The sequence below is a fragment of the Aquarana catesbeiana genome, linkage group LG04 (assembly GCF_042186555.1).
Source record: "Aquarana catesbeiana isolate 2022-GZ linkage group LG04, ASM4218655v1, whole genome shotgun sequence".
Taxonomy (NCBI): Eukaryota; Metazoa; Chordata; class Amphibia; order Anura; family Ranidae; genus Aquarana; species Aquarana catesbeiana.
Window position 1 is genome coordinate 455,674,750 of NC_133327.1, and position 15,847 is coordinate 455,690,596.

The window sequence follows — 15,847 nt, forward strand, 5'->3', positions numbered from 1 at the left end:
AACCTTCAAATTGATGACACCCCTCTCCTAACAGCTCAAGTTCCACACCTTTGTAAGAATACTTGTCTATTCATAATCCCATTCTGTCTTGTGAATATTTGAGCCAAAAATATCTCTAAAAAATAATTGTGAATAAGTAAAGTATCCCTACTACACATGACATATGTTCTAACAAAGGATTAGACCATTGTGATATGCGTGCACATTGTATTATGTTTGGAGTGATTGGGAGGTTTGCAACAAATGATGCATATGCTTGTATATACACAAAAAGTTTCCAAAAATCTGTCAAAATGACCGGAGAAAATATATATATATATATTTTTTAAATGCAATGGGGTGGATTTACTGAAAAAAAGAGGATGGGTTTACTAAAGGCACATAGACTGAAGACTTTGCAAGTGTAGTTAATCCAGAGATTAGTAAATGGAGGGAGTTTTGCTGATTTCAATCATCCAATCATGTACAAGCAAAAATGCATTTTTTTATTTTCCTTGCTTGTGATTGGGTATTCTCTGTAAAGTGAAGCTTTACCTCATTTACTTAGCTCTGGAGCAACTTTCAAATTGCACAGTTTATTTGCCTTAAAGTCAGTGGCGGCTGGTGCTCCATCGGGGGGGGCATCAGATGGACCTGACCATGGACCCCCCGTTGCTCCAGCCCGCACCGCGCACCATATCCCCACACACACCCCCCGGGTCGTCAGCTCACTCACCCTATACTGCCCCCAGACTAACAGGTGGAGACGGTCGTCGGTCGGGCTTCCCATGCATCCCCTCTGGATCACAGTGGCCGTACGTCTCCTCCCTCCTCCTTCTTCCTCCTTTTAGGCCAATAGGATGGCTTCTTCTTTTGGCCAATCTGGAAATGGGCCTCACTTCCTGCTTCCTGATTGGTCAGGAGGAGATGTGTAACTCATTCTCTATTGTCACGCAAATGGTTGGGCACCCTTTTTTTAAGCCTATTAGAGCCTCTGACTCTAATCATGTGCTTCAAAAAAAAAAAAAAAAACCCTCATTGGAATCCATGCATACGGTGCCCTGCATGTAGATTAGGAGGCCGGATGCATGGATAGGGGGGTGGTGCCCCTGCGCCCCTAATGGACAGGCCACCACTGCTTAAAGTAGAATTATAGGCACATCATTTATTTTTATTTTGGATAGAGTAATGGAGGGTTATAACCCATGTCAGTTTTTTTTGCCATCTGTGTCCCTTTGGGAGATTTCCCCTCTATCACTTTTCTGGGGGCAAACCCAACATTTGGGATGATCTTTTACTTTCAATGATAATGGTACAGGACAACTATAGAGAGGGCAAATCTCCCTAATGGGGGCTCAGACAACAATAAGAAAATGACAGGTGTTCTAATCCACCTCCACTCTATCCAAAACTAAAAAAAAAAAGTTTTTACCCCACTTTTAAGTACACAATGAGGTTTATTTACTAAAGCTGGAAAATGCAAAATCAGGCTCACTTCTGCATAGAAACCAATGAACTTCTAACCTTGGCTTGTTCAATTAAGCTATGGTAATAAAACCTGGAAGCTCATTGGTTTCTATGCAGAAGTGAGACTGATTTTGCACTTTCCAGCTTTAGTAAATAAACCCCATTGTGTACTTAAAGTGGGGTTTGCCTGTAGTTTAAGTAAGTCAATCCCAATGATTTCCATATTTCCATATTTAGGTTTCTATTTATTACTGTTGAGAGAACTGATCCAAAAAGACAGAGACTACTCAAAATTGGCTATTATATTTTTACATGCCTTAAATACCGCAGGCCTGGACCAATACTTAATTACCGAAAGTGTTTATTTATTTATTTCCTTCTGTGAATTGACTCTAACCTCTTTTCATGCTGTATTTACCGACAGTTTGGAGCATTTTGCCGTAAATACCACAAAATGGTATAGTGAATTGACAGTTGCAGAATGGCATGCGATATTTAGGAAAAATGTGTTTGGACACCTACATACTGCATGCAATCTGGTTCTTTGAATAGAGCCCATTGTTCTTTAAGCTGATTTTGCCTGTCTAAGCGGGCTTACTCCAATTTGATGAAAAAACATGCATTGCTAAAGCTACCTGACACAAAGCCTAATATTCAAATGGAAATGAATAAGGTTGGGGTTGTGTTGCTGTATGTAAGCCAATCTCATAGCCCTATATAATGACAGGAATTTAACAAAACCATGCACCCCCATAGACTTCAATTGTATTCCCATTTAAATTTGGGTTTATTTGCTTGATACTTTATTAGCTCATATCTCGGTGATCCCTAAGGAGGGAAAAGACCCAACATCATGTGCAAATTATCGGCCAATTTCCTTGCTCAATTTGGACCTTAAACTCTTTACAAAAATACTTGCAAACAGGATCCAACGTCTTGTTCCAAACCTGATCCACTTAGACCAGGTGGGCTTTATTCCCACATGGGCGGCTAGAAATAACACCGCAAAAGTATTGAACTTACTCCAGACAGTCAGTAAATCACGGACACAGTGTGTGTTCCTCAGTACTGATGCAGAGAAGGCCTTTAACAGGGTGAATTGGAATTTTATGCTGGTGGTTTTACAACACCCTGGCTTCGGCACTAAACTGCTGCAATGGATCTCCACGATCTACTCCCGCCCAAGTACGAGCCAACGCTGTTCTATCGGACACTTTTAGAATCATTAACGGGACACTTCAGGGGTGCCCAGTGTCGACCCTCCTTTTCGCCCTTTCACTGGAACCGTTTCTCTACTCAGGTGTCCGTTTATGAAGCAGTGAAATCTATTCACTGCTTCATTCTCCGGCATTCACAGTGAAGATTTTTCTCCTCTGTGTGCCAGTTTATGAAGCTTTGTAGATCGCTTCACCTTTGGAGGAGTGAAGAGATCTACAAATGCTTTCAACAGTGGAGAAAGGCTCCTGATACTGGAATCTCGTGAGACTTTACGAGATTACAGCACCAGAAATACAGAGATGTCAGTTTATTAAGCAGTGATAAATTATCACCGCTCAATACACGGACAGACGGCGTGAATTACTGTTAATAAAATAATGAGTCCCCCTACATTATATACATATGTATACACACACACACATTATATATACATGTATATACACATACATTATATATATATATACATATACACATTATATGTATATATGTATATATATGTATACACATAAATATGACAGGGGGACATGCTTACAGTGTTGGGGGGTCTGAACGAGGCATAAGGAAGTTAAAAATCTTCCTCCTTCCCCCTCAGATCCCCCCAGATTTCCTCTTCACTCCCAGATTCACCACCTCTGAGCTGGTGAACCTGGGAGTGTGAATTCTGACTCAGATCACCAGTGAAGCGGTGAGATCACCGCTTCATAAACTGGCCCTTTCTGTGTCATTCAATGAGGATTCTCCGTGTGTAGAGATAATCGGAGGGAGAACAAGTTCAAACATGTTCTCCCCCGATTATCACTGTTTCATAAACTGTTTATGGACTGTGATCAGCGGTGATCCTCGGGATCACCGCTGATCACTGCTTCATAAACGGACACCTCAGTCCACCTTAATCCAGACTTCACTGGTATATCAATATCGGACGATCAACACAAAATCTCGGCCTATGCCGATAACATGTTATTTTCCCTAATGAACCCTCTGATCTCACTCCCTAATCTAATGAAGGAATTTAAAAGATATGGAGCTCTGTCCAACCTCCAAATTAATTTCTCCAAGTCGGAGGAAATGGGGGTTAATTTACCAAAAAAATCAATTGTACAGCTTTGGAACAATTTTAAATTTAAATGGACTGACAAAGCATTGACATACTTGGGCAGACTGGTCCCTTCCAACAGAGCCAACATTTTTGAGTTAAACTTCCCCCCATTACTACGGAGAGTCAAGAAGCTTCTAGATAAATGGGACACCGGCCTACATTCTTGGTTCGGATGCTGCAATATTATTAAAATGAGTGTCCTCCCCAAGTTCCTTTATCTCCTACAAGCACTGCCAATACATATCCCATCTACATAGCTCAAGCAGACACAAAGGATGTTCTTTGACTTCATTTGGGCACACAAACACTCATGGGTACAACGTAAACAGATGATGCTACCTAAGTGATACGGAGGTCTGGCAGTGCCAGATATACGCAAATACTACCTAGCTATACATCTGAGTAGGCTGATCAATTGGAACAGACATGCAGACTTTAAAATGTGGGTTCGCATTGAGCAAGCACAATCAACTGTCCCCCTGGGTGGAGCCCCTTGGTGTTTTGCCTCCCTTCCTTGGGGAGGTGAAGGACCACTCTGTAATAGGCAACACAGCCAAACTTTGCTCAGTCCTGTTCACAACCACCCCCATATCCTCAAAGACCTCACCATTGTATCCAATTCTAGGGAACCCACTTTTCCCTCCGGGACTTGGGGATTTTTATTAAATAATTTCTTACTGTGTTTTTCTTCCTCCTTGCGCCTCCGTGAGCTCCCACACCTCTCCTTTTGCCGCTTATTTTCATTTGTTTGGAACGAATGCTGCATATTAGTCATGGTCATGTACAATGCACTATGCACACTAGAAATCAGAGAGGATGGCTACATTACCACACACAGTGGAACCATGGACAACAAATGTCTAACAAGAAGTTGGATCACAGCAGGAAAAATATAATCCAGAGGAGGCTGAAGACAATAGAAGGTACTTTTTTGAGTTAAAAATCTATACTTGAATATAACTTTTTTTGAACCAGAGTTTGGTGTTAAAGACCTTTCTGATAGGATGGTCCAACCACTGAAAAGACTAAACTCTCACGGAACACTAGGCTTCTTCCTCATTACTTATATTTTCACATAACAATATTACAAACACTTAAAGTGATTATAAAGGAAAATGATAAAAAAAAATAACAAACATCTCTACACTCACCTGCTCTGTGCAATGGAATTGCACAGAGAGGCCCCAAACCCCCTCTTCTTGGTTCCCCCGCTGGTGCTCCTGGCCTATCCTCTCTGTCCAGTGCCCCCATAGGAAGCCGCTTCCAATGGGGCCATTTGTGCATGTTCACTCCTAAGCCCTGCTGCTGCGTCCATTGACACAGACAGCGGGACTCTGCCCCACCCCCTGCTCCTTCATCACTGGCTTTGATTGACAGCACTGGGAGCCAATGGCCCAGCAAAGTGAGGCATGGAAGTGAGGAGAGAGAAGAGCTTCAGACATGCACAGTGCTGGATCGAAAGAGGTCTCAGGTAAGTAAAAGTGGGGGTGAGGGACCAAAACTGATGCCTAAACATTTTTTACCTTAATGCAAGGACTGTATTAAGGTAAAAAATGTATTGGTTTTAGAACCACTTTAAAATCAGACCAATGACAATTTAAAGTATATTATAAATGCTTGCTTTAACCCCTTTTGTACGTTTAGTACCACGGTACGTTTTTCAATGGCAGATAGGTGGCCCTTTATTTAACCAGTGCCCTTTGTGAACAGCACTGGATAAATAGCTGTAGGGCAGCCGATCCACTTTGATGGGTGATTGCTGTGTACTGAGCTGTCATTGATGGCTGGATGCACAGAGAAACTGTGCCCAGCCTATCCAAGTAGCTGGGTACCATGTGGTCACTGTGATTGGTCAGTACAGCGATTACATGGTATTCTTTACTGTGCTGATCCCTCCACTTCCCCTTGCAACAGGGGTTATAGAGAGATCAGTGTTTATGAATAGGCACAGAATGAATGAATCAGTGGCTGCAGCTGCTAATCCATTAATTATGTTGCAATGACACAGGACCTTTTTTAACCCTTTCCTACCTCCCTCCTGTTCTACACATTCTATTTGCAATACAGTCCCTAGTGACCTCTATATTACCCCTCACCTCTCTTAGCCTGCTCATCTGAACATTAACCCCTAAAAACTATCAGTTATAAAATATCATATATGTGTCCAACACATGTGGATTTTCTATGGTTGCATTATCAGCTATTTAAAAGGGTAAGCACTGAAATCTTGCTGCAAAACATTACTGAGAGGAAATCTCTGCAAATTAAGAGCTAGCTCACAGTGTGTTTTTGATCTGCATCAAATATGCATGCACAGTGTTTTATAATGGCCATAGTTCAAACCAGTACAGTGTGTTCCAGTGTAGTCAACAAAAATAGAACATGTTTCCATTCCTCCTGTATGGAACGCACATGGAACGTGGTAAGATGCAACAAAAATGCACCAGAGTTCATAAGTCCTGAATTTGAGATGAAGTAAAAAGAGGGGGGAAAAACGGACCAGAACATATCAATAATGGGTGCAGAAACAAATCCAGAACACAGAATTTGCGCTGCAAACTGGGCCTTAGTGTGATCCCCAGATCTTGTTCAGCAGCAACTGCAGTCTACCCACCATGCTTGGAGAATTGTGTTTTACAGCTGACTGGTTTCTATGCTGAGCTGCACCAGATTTTGGACTCTCCAGTTTTAGTTAATCAACCCCTATATGTAGCATGTGGGTTTCCAAATTATATACACACATGTAGTACAACTAGACAAGGTAAATGCGAACCTCAGTTATTAAAAAAGTAAGAAAAACCTAAAATAAAGTAAATGTAAACTTTAGATTGTAAAATGTCTGAACATGATATTCACTCTAAATCGAATGTTTCACCAAAAGTAAACAAAAATGTTGCCAGCATCCCTAATGCAAATTTACATATTGGGGGTCCCCCATACGAAAGTTGGGACTTTTAAGGCAACAAGATTTCATAGAAGAACAATGGATTTAAATATAAATATATTTTATTGATAAGTCAAAGATTAAAAGGTCAGTGCATAAGATTATTGCAACTGACTCATTAATAACAACAGTGACATGGGAAAAGGGGGTGTCAAAATACAAAATAACAACAAATATAGTCTCTTAAAAGAATACACATTTCAATGTACAAGCACAGTTGTGGTTTCCTCTTGGAAGAGAGAGAAAAGGGCTGACGCGTTTCAGGAATTAATCCTTTCTTCAGGGGCTTGCTATATGTAGAGATGTACATCTATAAGAAAATAAGAAATAAGAAAAACAAATCATCAGGGTTGAACAATGTGGGGACAGGAAATAAGAGGAGCATCGATGAGGCAAAGGAAGACAAGATGGCTATAAAAAAAAAGGGGGGGAAGGGGGTGAATATGAAAAAGTGGTTAAAAGTAAAAACCTAATACAAAACCTGGACGTGTTTGCTGGTGAATATTCGCTGGATGGAATTGATGGACGGTCCAGAGAGAAGAGAATTTATTTATTTGGAATAATCCACTGTGGTGGGGCACAATGAGGTAACACTTAGTTGGTGTAAATTGTATATGGACCACGATGTGCAATATAGCACTCAGTAGTGTGTTTTCAGAGCTCCGAGGCTGATAGAAATCAGCTGCTTTCAGAGCTCTGAGGCTTTTTTTTTTTTCTTTATGGCCATCTTGTCTTCCTTTGCCTCATCGATGCTCCTCTTATTTCCTGTCCCCACATTGTTCAACCCTGATGATTTGTTTCTCTTATAGATGTACACCTATCTCTACATATAACAAGCCCCTGAAGAAAGGATAAATTCCTGAAACGCGTCGGCCCTTTTCTCTCTCTTCCAAGAGGAAACCACAACTGTGTTTGTACATTGACATGTGTATTCTTTTAAGAGACTATATTTGTTGTTATTTTGTATTTTGACACCCCCTTTTTCCATGTCACTGTTGTTATTAATGAGTCAGTTGCAATAATCTTATGCACTGACCTTTTAATCTTTGACTTATCAATAAAATATATTTATTTTTAAATCCATTGTTCTTCTATATTCATTTATTTTATCTCTTTCAGACAGATATGGTGCTGCAATTCAGGACAGGAAAAAGTAGGAGATGTCGGCCATACAGGAATCTAATGTCAGAGAGGTCTGACATTAGGTCTATGGCAATGTCTTTAAAATGCAGACAAATATTGGATGCAATATAGCCACACTTTCCTCAAGTGTCTTCAGCCTTCGTGAATAACAATAAACCCAGAAGCACTTCTCAGTTTAGAAAATACACTCTAATTACACCGGAGAAGAGCACTTCCTTCCTCCTAGCTACAACAGTACTTTTCCCTTGCTTTCATATTCTCATGTGCTTCATTCTACTATCTACTTCAATTACCTAATCTTGGAAAGCAAATTCCCTTTTTTATCTATTGAATATGCATGTTTAGATATTTTTTTGAGTGAGTGCATGGCAACACAACTGCTCTAATGTGCATATGCCAATAACTGTACATAACATACAATGTAGTGCGTTGTGTTGCCAAAAAAGGGTCATGCATGTTTTTTCATCATTGTCGTGTATTTATTTGTTTTTTGTCTTTAGAATTAGCAGTTAACAATACCACCTGATTTGGTAGTTAAAATGAAATGTTAACCTATTTGTCCAAACCTCCTCACTAAGTATTAAGACAATCAGCTAAAGGACAGTATGTAGGTGTGGATTTAAGTGTTAAGAAATAGGGATAAGTGGAGTGATTTTAGCACAATTGATTTCACTGCCAAATTACAGATTTACTGTACACTAAAATTTTAGCAAAATTAATCATCTATTTAGGTAAAATTTTTATTAAAAAGTCTGTGGGAAAACACTCAAATGTTGCTTTGCAAAGTATTTTCATATTTTCGTTATTGCTTTTGCTTACTTTTACTTGTACTTATTGTAGAAAAATTATAGAATACACAAGAAAATATGGAAAAAAGAACAATGTTTATATATGTAAATAAAGTGAGACATATTTTATTTAATAATTCACCTCAGAAAGTTGCCGTCTTATAAAATCAAGTACTATAGGCAACCCTGAAAACTCATCCAACACAAATTCTTTAAAAATATTTGTACACAACATTATAAAGGCATATTCCATGACTTACTGTAACATTCCAATCACATACATGTATGTTACACTGCATGTACATTACTGTGCAAAAGTTTTAGACAGATGTAAAAAATGCTGTAAATTAAGAATGCTTTTTGAAATAGAAGTGCCAATAGTTAATTTGTATCAATGAACAAAATGAGTAAGAAAAATAAAATGAACAGAAGAGAAATCCAAATCAAATCATTATTTGGTGTGACCACCCTTTGCCTTCAAAACAATCAATTCTTCTAGGTACACTTGCACACAGTTTTGATGGAACTCAGCAGGTAGGTTGTTCCAAACATCTTGGAGAACCAACTACAGATCTCCTGTGGATGTATGCTGCCTCAAATACTTCTGTCTCTTCATGTGATCCCAAACAGACTTGATGATGTTGAGATCAGGGCTCTGTGGGGGCCAAACATCACTTCCAGGACTCCCTGTACTTCTTGCGCTGAAGATAGTTTTTAGAGTGGAGGTCCACTAATTTTTAATAATTAGCCTCATTGTAATGTCCACCAATAATGCTGTCATTCCTGGATAGTTATATCATGCAATTACAAAAGAAAGTACCTTTTTTTAATAGGCTTCCCCTTGACTTACGGCCGTGGCTGCCTAGGTGACTACATCATCAGCCTGGCCTGTTGACCCATGGGATATTTATGTCATCAATCCCCGGAGTCTTCAGGCACCTAAGGTGGGTATTATTGCGAGAGTTCCTTATAACAAGAAAGTGCGCCTCACAGTGTTATTACTGCGCAGGTGCGAGCAGTGGCGTCACTAGGGTTGGTGTCACCTGGTGCGGTAAAACATGGTGTCACCCCCCGGCAGGGGGGAAATACCATGTTTTACCGCACCACCATGGCTCTCACTTCCTAGCCTGCCACAGTGCTCTGTCCTGTCGCTGTGTAGTGACAGCAGAAGCAGGACAGAGCAGTAGGCACTTAGCAGGCTAGTGCATAAGGCTCTCTCCTGTCTAACCTGCCACAATGCACTTGATGGTGTCACCCAAGGCTCAGCCATGCCCCCACCACAAACTCCCCCACAGGGGGAGAGCACACCGCATTAAAGGGTAGGTGTGACTGAATTGCGCTGTCAGTGGGAGGGCCATACAAAGGCATTGTTAAATACCATGAGTGCATTATGCACAGGGTTCAGAAGTACACTACATACAGAGTTCGGCATTCTGGAATGTGATACAAACAGGGTGCAGAAGTTTGCTATGTACAGGGTGCAGAGCTCAGAAGTTTGCAATGTACAGGGTGCAGGGCCCAGAAGTTTGCTATGTACAGGGCCCAGAAGTTTGCTATGTACAGGGTGCAAAGATCGCTATGTACAGCCAGGGGTTGTTATCGACCAGATCCCCGACCAATCTGCCATTTCAAGGGTTCGCCCCAGGTCCTCCTCCCATTTCCGGATGTAGGTTGGTTTATCTAGATTAGGGTTGACTAGAAGTTGAGTGTAGAGAGATGAAATCATACCTTTAGAATGGGGGTCTTTCTTACATACAGATTAGAAATTGGAAAGATGGGTGAATGGATTTTCAACGTTTATAAAAGGTGTGAAGATGTTTTTAATTTGAAGGTACCTGAATAATTCTGATTGTGGTAAGTCATAGCTCTCACAGAGAACTGGGAAGGAAAGAAAGGATTTAGGAGAGATAAAATGGTGAAGCCTCAGAATTTCCAAGGATGTCCAAACTTTAAATGATTTGGGGGAGATCCATGCAGGATAAAAAGTAGGGTTTTTTTGGAAGGATGGGGGGGGAGGTTGTGTGATCATTGCAGATGATGTTTAAATTTGAGTTTATCCCAAAGGGATATAAAGTGTCTAGTGATGGGGTTACGTAAGCCCCAGCGGTCTTTGGGTCGATGCCATAACAAGTTAGAAATTGATAATGGGTCGCATTCTGAAGCCTCTATTATTACCCATAAGGGAATTTCCTGAGTTGTGTGGTATTTAGAAAGACTGGCAAGATGTGCGGCTTTATAGTAGGTTGCAAAATTGGGAAAACCAAGGCCTCCGTTAATTTTAGGAAGGTGCAATGTGTGTAAGGGTATACGTGATTTGGAGGAACCCCAAATAAATGTCGTTACCCTCTTCTATACTAGTCTCAAAAAATAGGAAGGAATTGGTATCGGTAGGACACTGAACAAATATAATAGTTTGGGCAGAATCGTCATTTTTGTTGCATTAATCTTACCTATCCATGATAATGGAAGGTGTGACCATTGTTTCAATAGGCTGGTGACCTGTCTCAGTAGCGGAGGATAGTTGGCTGTGAATAAGTTTGTGTTAGAAGCTGTCAGGTGTATTCCAAGATACGGAATCGATTTCTCCGCCCAGGTAAAGGGGAGACCATTCTTAGCTGCAACCAATTCCATATTGGAAAGGGATATATTAAGAGCCAGGCATTTCTTAGGGTTAATTATGAGGCTGGAAAAGGCCGCAAACCTATCGAGAACGGGCAGGAGATTGGGGCCCGAGACTTGTGGAGATGATAAAAACAGCAGGATATCATCTGCAAACATACATAGTTTGTGCTGATATCTCCCTATCTCTATACCTGTTATCGCAGGGTTGGTTCTGATTTGTTGGGCTAGGGGTTCTATGAGAAGAGCAAATAGAAGGGGGGATAGTGGTCAACCCTGAAGTGTACCCCTTTCTATATTAAAGGAGTCTGACTTGTATCCTGCGTATTTTATATATGCTTTTGGTTTATTATAAAGTGCTGCAATCCATTTTATAAAATGTGGGCCAAACCCCCATTTCTGTAGGGAGTAATGCAAATATGGCCAGGCTATAGAATCAAAGGCCTTCTTGATCAAGGGAAAGAAAGCATGAAGGGATTTGGCGCGTTTTAGCAATATGTGCCAGAAGCACTGCCCTTCGCACATTGTCACCAGCTTGTCGAGTCGGTATGAAGCCCACATGGTCCCTATGAATTAGATTGCCTATGATTCTGTTAAGGCATTTTGCTAAAATTTTTGCCAGGAGTTTAATATCTAGGTTTAAAAGAGAGATGGGGCGATCATTTGTACATGAAGTTTCATCTGACTGGGTCTTAGGTATCATGCATACAATTGCTGTTAAAGATTCCTGTCTAAAGGAATGCCCATCCAGTAATATATTAAAGCCCTCAGCTAAGATGGGTGAAAGAGTTACTGTGAACTATTGATAATATAGAGCTGAATATCCATCTGGACACAGTCTTTTATTCATTTTTAATTCTTTAATGGCATTCGCGACCTCTTCAGTAGTGATAGATTCTTCTAGGAAACTCTTTTGGGCGTGAGATAATTCTGGCAGGGTTATATGGGAAAAGAAGGTGTCGGCTTCAGTAGGATTGAATTAATTTGTTGACTTGTACAGGGAGGCTAGGTGAGAGTGAAATTTATGGACAATTTTGACAGGGTTACTAGTGTAGATATTTTTTGATAATTTTAAACGGATTGGTTTAAATGATTTGTTTACTGACTTCAGTGTGCGTGCTAGATATGTGCCTGGTTTGTTGGATTTTGTGTAAAAGCTATGTCTAGAACAGTTGAAAGATTTGTCAACAGATTCTGTGAGGAACAGGTCATATTCCAAGCAAGTTTTTTCCAATTTATTTTTAGTAGTCAGAGAGGGGCTTTCTTGAAAGGATATAAAGGCTGCATTAAATTTGGATTCAAGTTTTTGAGCAAGAATTTTGCGTTCATGTTTATAAATAGCCATTTGTCTTTGGAATACTCGCAATACGCAATACAGGCTTGTGAGCTTCCCAAAGTGTTAATGGAGAGATGTCTGGGCTGGTGTTATATGTTAAATATTCCTTTAACCCTTGTTCTATTTTTAGGCAATGGGACGGGTGTTTAAGCATTATATCTGGGAAGTACCAGGTGGAGTCATGTGCCTTGGATATAGTGGAGGCGATAGTTGTGTAAACCGCATTCTGGTCAGACCATGGGATAGGAATTATACCGGATGTGAGTATTTCTGGTAACATGCCAATTGTTAGGAATATATTGTCAATATGAGTGAATGACTGATCCTCCTTCAGGGTCTTTGATTTCAGTTTGGAGAGGGAATGGATTGGAGCGGTGGAATGCTATGAGAGTACCCCGTTGTTTGATGGTGGCTGAAGCCGTATATATTTGTGGGTAAAATAAATTTGGGAGTGGAACTTTCGGTGAAATGTGTTTCTTGTAAACATACAATATGCGCTTTCTGTGCATGAAAAGTTCGGAACGCTTTGGTCTGTTTCTGTGGTACATTAATACCCTGAACATTCAGGGTGAGAATGTTTAACGGTGTCATGGTAGCTGATTAGGGAAATAAGACTTACCAATTATTATATGAGCCTGGCTGGTTGAATCGACCTATGTGGACTTAGAGGAGAAGAAAGAAGAGAAGAATCCAGTGGAGTCTGGAGTGGAGATAAAATGTATAACATACAAGGTTAGATAATGCAATTTTTGAATTATCATAAAAAGATTTACAAAAGTTGTCCGTGATAAGGGATAAAAATCCCTATCAGGGAAAAAAATGCTTTCATCGGACTCCCGCATATCAAGGGTGGGAGAACGAGGGAGCTAAAGTAGGACACGCGGATCTTCCGCATGAAGGAGAAAAGCCCTAAAAAGAGAGCATCGTAAAGATGCATGTGTGTTTGGACTGTAGGACGTTAAATGGGTGCCGTGCTGCTTATTCCGGTGTTACTACAAAGGTTTTACTAAAAGGTGCATACAAGATCAGTCACTGCGCGATCTAATAAATCTAGGGTAGGGAAGGGATGTGGAGGTAGGGGGGGAAAGGAGAATGGTTAGTATTGTATAAGGCTATGAGGGTGTGGAAGAGAATCAGGGTCCATAACTGCATGGGAGTATTAAAACTAACTGAACTGATGTAGCCAGAGTAGTAAAACCATTGCTATACCTTAAAGTATCATAGTAACAAATTAACTGCAGAGTCAGTTTACTTACTACTGTACCTCAGTAACATATGGTTATAAACGTTTGAACATTAAATTTGACCCATGACCTTTGAAAGAGGTCTGCTATAGTTCAAAAAATTTAAAGAAAATTTGAGACTTGATTGAACAGTGTAACTCTATGGGATAGAAGATTAGGAAAATTTGGTAGTTGGTTCCCTGATAACCCCAAATATGCTACGCTCATTTTCTATGTGTGGGCCATCCTCATTACTACTAGCAAGCACTATAACCAGACACAGAAAATGATTGGTATTCAATAACTATGAGGCATTAGAGGACCTAAAAAAGAAAAAAAACACACTGTTTCAGCTTTAAATTTTAGAGATGGGCCTTATTAGGCCACTTGGCTATTTTTAGACCAATCACAGAACAAGTACATAGGAGCGAGTTCATTGGAACCAAAGCGAATGGAATCCTATGTTATCAGTCCATGGAGTCCTCCTGGGCCAAAGGGGGAGAGACATAATGACCTCTCTTGTGGGAGTGCTGATTTGCATTTTTCCCGGAGATCTTGTCAGAAACCATCAATCAGACCGAGACAGAAGTACAATTAAATCACACTTGTTTATTAATAAAAATAAAAAGGTAAATAGAGTAAGCGTAGTCAAAGCATAGCCAGAGTTCAGTAACCGGATCGGGTAATCAGCCAGGCCAGAAGCCAGGCATCCAAGTGGAACAGCAAGCAGGCAAAGGAGCCAGAAGGGATGTCAGCAAAGCCAGTCTTTAAACAGAAGCAGAAGATAGTTTCTCGTGATGTGACCAAGGTGAAGGCAGAGATGAAGTGAGCTGGACAGCTTTAAGTAGGCAGGTCAGACGAGCAGGATCAGGAACAGCTGGGTAACTGTGGAGAGAGAAGAGAGCTAGCAATTAGCCGACAGCTGAGCGGCCAGCTCAGAGAAGGAAGGGCTGGGCCAGCCCTGGCAGATCTGAATGGTGCTGTTTGGAGATGAGGAGGAGGCTGTTCTTCTGCGTGATGGAGAGATGTTAGATGAGGTTTCCACCAGGTGCAATTTTAGGAGTGTTTGTTGAAGCTCCTCTGCAGATCTGCATGTGTATTTAGAGCTTGATAGACAAAAATAATGAAAAAAGGGAAACCCCACTGGTATGTAATATTATGACGTTGTCCATTAGCTGAGGTTTCATTGCATGTCTTTTGGCTATGGTAAGTTTGGATAAGTCGGCGAACAGCTGATAGTTGTTGCCTTGGAAGTTTAAAGCTTTTTTATCTCTGGCGGCTGCCATGAGTTGTTCTTTTGTCCGGTAGTAATGGCATTTTGCAATTATATCGCGTGGGGGACTGTCTGCTTTTTTGGCTGTGAGGGCCCAGTGTACTCTGTCTAATTCCAAGCGTTCAATTGGAATAGCCAGTTGAAGTTCTTGAAATAATGCTGTGATAGCAGATTGCAGATCATTTCAGGGATACCCCTGATGCGCAGATTGGAACGTCTGGCTCGGCTTTCATAATCTTCGAGCCTAGTTACAAGTGTTATGTTTTCCTCTTTTAAATTCACCATTTCAGTCATATAGTCTTGTGCAGAGATTTCAATAGTATCCACTCTGAGCTCTAATGCAGCTGTACGGTTGCCCAGCTCTCTTATCTCTTTAGTGAGGCTGTTAGCGATTTGCTCTGATGTCTGCTTTAGTGCTTAATGAAGCATACACTCAAATTGTTGTAATAGAGCTGGGGAAGTAGTGGAAACCTGTGTGTAATTCTGTGAGAGATTCAGTTCACTGTCTGACTCCCCTGGGGAGATTGGCTGTGGTAATCTTTGCCTGTGTGAGCGCACTGAGGCCGTGTATGAGGCAGGGGCCGGCGCCATCTTAGTTGCGGCTTGCGCCTGTGAGTCCTTTGTGAGGGGATTTTTTGCCTTGGCACGGCCGCTTACCAGCACCATTTTTGTGGCTGAAAATGAGACAGCTGGTTCAGAGATTAGCGGGGAAAGGTAGGTACCTTATTGTCTTGCGGTCTCCGTTTTAACTGCTGCTT